The sequence below is a fragment of the Tenrec ecaudatus genome, chromosome 7, assembly GCF_050624435.1.
Source record: "Tenrec ecaudatus isolate mTenEca1 chromosome 7, mTenEca1.hap1, whole genome shotgun sequence".
Lineage (NCBI taxonomy): Eukaryota > Metazoa > Chordata > Mammalia > Afrosoricida > Tenrecidae > Tenrec > Tenrec ecaudatus.
The window spans coordinates 50718389-50722515 of record NC_134536.1 but is presented as its reverse complement, the minus strand read 5'-3'; positions in this window follow the sequence as shown (position 1 = coordinate 50722515).

Below are 4127 nucleotides of genomic sequence, written 5' to 3'. Positions count from 1 at the left end.
TCAGCTGCTCTGAGGAAGAAAGATGAGGCAGTCTGCGTCCATCAACACTGACCGTCTTGGAAACTCCAGGGAGCTGTCCTGCACTGTTCTTTGTGGTCTATGGGAGTTGGACTGTCTGCTCTGGGTTCATTTCACACTGTCACTATGAAGGAAGTGAATCATAGAATTAAAATTTCTTTAAAAATGCTTACAAATCACTACTGGGAGAAAATTAGATGGTAAGATTTATGGTGACAATTTATTAAATATTGTAAAATAATACATTCTAACATCACATGAAGCCTTTAATAGTAAACACATGCGTTAGCCTGGGTTGAAAAGAGAAACATATTCATAGATACTCATATGTGTATGAGAAAGAGCTTTATATACAAGAGCAGTTGAATATTGAGAAAACATCCCAGTCCAGTCCAGATCAAGTCCATAAGTCCGATATTAGCCCATATGTCCAATAATAATCTCCAAATTCCACTTCAGACTCACAAAACACATGCAATGATGGCAAATATAGGATGATCATAGGCCAGTGCATGGAAAGTCTCGTGGATCCAATGGTGGTGTAAGCATCTCAGTGCTGGTTGGGGTTTCTATGTGGCTTCTCCAGCCCTGAGGCTAGGGCAGCCATCAGCCTGTCAACTAGAATGTCTAGCAGGGACTGAGCCTGTGTCCCACCTCCAATGAGCTATTCATCTCCTTCATGCCTCCAAGTGATGTTGTCAAGCTTTGACCTGCCTGACACCCCTTCACTCTTAAGTCTCTCATTGAAAATAGATTATGTAATTACCACAACATGCAGCATACTCTCTGCCTCCCTTCTACCTTCATTACTCTGGGACAGCAGTCACACAAAGAGATGAATGTATAATGGGAAGTTGATTATCAACTCAATAGATAGGGGCAAGGGTGATGCAGTGGTATAATCATTGCTTTCCATTCAGTAGAACCAGGTTCAATTCTTAGAAAATGTAACTCCTGTGTAGTCACCACATTATCTGTGAATTGAGGCTTGCTATAATACTGAACAACTGCCTACAGTGAAATTTCCAAATCAAAACAGATGAGACAAAGATTGGTGATGGGTTTCAGAAAAATCAACCCATGAAAGTACACAAATCACCAGGCTACTCTACAACTAATCCTGGGGGCGGCCCAGGCTTCAGCAGCATTCTTTTTTTTTAACCAGACAGAAGTGTTTTATTTTTTTTTAATGCTGTCATCGTAGTCTTGTTTCATTCAATTATTAACTCAAGCTCTTAAAAACCTTTCTGGTAAACCAATAGGTACTGCAGGAAAAATCAGGCAGCTCCTTGGCAAGTCTTTGGTGGAAAGATAAGTACCCTGTTGTGTACATGTATCCATTGATAACCAGGCTTATCTGAATATAATAGAATTGGGTGGGAACAAAGGAAAGCTACCTGCCAATATATTCCTCAGCTGTCATACAGAAGTTTAACAGTTACTCACTTGCCAATGTTTGGGGAAGGTCTCTGTTACAACTCTGGTCTTACGATCTGGTACCATTCAGTGAGCCCTCCCATTTTAGTTCTCCAGAGCTTGATAAATTTATTATTTTATAAATTATTCAAGTGTGTTGTCATCTTTGGTTTTGGCTATGTCTTCACACTTTATTGTTAATTTTTTATACTACTAAAGGGTATCTATGTAGTTTCTTGTTTCTCTTGAAACCTATTTTTTGAAAAACAAACTGATCCAGAGTTGGGTGTGATAATCATTAGGCAGCTTATGTTCCAAGTCAGCGGCAGTATTTTTATCTGCTGTACATTGAGTCTCCATAAAGCACGGACCAACCTAATGGCAGATAGCAACAGCAACAATTCAATGAACTAAAGAAGTAATGGCTGGTGGCTTAATGGATAGAGGCTTAGGCTGTTGGCCTCAAGGTCAGCAGCTACTCCACAGGAGAAAGATGAGCCTGGCTACGCTCATAAAGATTTACTCTCAGAATTCCACAGAGGCAATTCTACTCTATCTTATAGCGATGACAATGAGGTGAGGATATTTATGTTTCAGATGTATGATCATTTTTATTTATATAAGTAGAAATAAGTAAGTGAGATCATTTTGCATTGTCAGAAAGAAGATTCTCTCTTTTTAAAAATGAACTAGGGCTATCACATACCCCATAACCAATCTTACCTATATTATGGTGTGTCTATATCTTTGACATTATTTTTTTCTGAACACAGTGTCCATCATTTATATGGAAGTAGCGAATACTTTAAAAATTAATTTTGATATTATTTAGTGGCTACTCAAATTGTTAAAATTATATCCCTCAAATATGTATATTTCAATCAGATGTCTTTTCTATGTCTCTGTGGCTCACAGTGCAATCAGAATCATAGTTATCACGCACCTGCCTTCTGAAGAATGTCTCTTGAGGAAGTTAGAAAGGTAATAAGGGAAAACTGGAACAGCATTTGGCCTTTGGACCGAATGGCAGTGGACACAGCGTTACCTTCAAGGCCCTGCATCAGCAAATGGCGCTCTCATGTTAAAAACACTGCAGAGACATTGTCATTAGCCTTGCGATGGAAATCATCACTCAGTTACACACCAGTGAGGCAGATTGTTAGATTCAGAACTGCCCATCTTCATTTTCATATAGTAGATTCTATCTACAGAAAGTAATAAAGGAATCCAATTTGCTAAAAAATGTTTTGAGTAACAGATGCATTTATGTATGGTCTACTGGTATAATGCCATCATTTTGTCATCATAATGTAGACTATTTGGTTAACGTGGTGAGACTGTCAGGATAATGGGAAGAAAAATATTAGGATAACAGTTTAAATAACAGAAATTCTCACAAGCGTTATACCTCTATTTGTCTTTTAGCAGCTCTGTGTTTAGTTATAAACTCCATATGAAGCTCCCAACATTGTTACTACTTTATATCAATAGTATGATTTTCAGGAAAGTTCATATAAATTGCAATATGATAAGATGATTTTAAGAGGAACTGATCATGAAAATTTTATAATTTCCTGACCAAATTCTCAATCCTTTTTTAAAAGTTAAAAGTTCACATGCCATAATTGAGTTTTAAGTGCAAGATTTACATAAATCAAGTGACATTTTAAAAATTGTTAAAGAAGTGAATATTTCCAGATGTAAATGGGTATTTTTTTCTTTATCTTTTTCTTTCTGGGTAATGACCATGAGTTTCTTGTGAAGTCTCTGAGAAACTATTACAAGCTGAATTATACTAGTACTTCAATTGAATCACCTGCTACCTGTGTTTGAAGATGCCTTCTGTCAGGTTGGCATTTGCACGTTGCAGAGTAAAAATGTCAAGTTCTCATGACACAAAGACCTCACATTCAAAGTGTTTTTAAGCCATTTTGGAAAGTAAATAACTTTCAAATGGAAACACAACATGAAGAGCAGACTGGAGCTTTAGTATGAGTGATCTAGCTGCAAGTGAAGTGGTTTGGATAAATCATATTCTTTTCCCGCAGCGTTTCTTTTAAATTACTGAGTCACCCCGAGTCTGAAAAGCTGTAATGTCCATTTGACCAGTTTCATTTTATCACCTGGAGAAAAACTGTCACAGTGCCATTAAACCGAGTTTACTTCTACTCTAAAGTACTAAAGGAACCCTTGAACGTTTTAAAAATCAGGCAAAATAAGGTCCTCTACCACTCCTTACATGAATATGGTACGAAGTAAATGTTCCAAAGAAAAAGTAATCAAAATGAGGCAGAACAACGAATGCACATTTCTTTTTTAAAAGTGTGTGTGTGCCTGTGTATGTATCATCATCCTTGACCGAGGCAGAAAATAGAATAAATTTATGTCAACACTTTCAACAATTGGAGAATTTTCAGATGAGAATGCAATGTTACAAATTTTTACTAAATAGCTTTTAGTGTATAACTAGATAAATCGTGGAACTACACTGTAAATAATAAATAAGATCATCAACTTATTCAACATTATTGATTTACTTTTGAAGATGGAAACTAGGTAACTCAACTACCAAATGTATAAAATACAATAAAAAAGATTAATTTGCTTTTGATAATACCTTGTAGGAGGATGGTATAGTGAGCAAAAAAGAGTAGCATGCACCTTATTTACATATAATAAAGGATATTATGTAT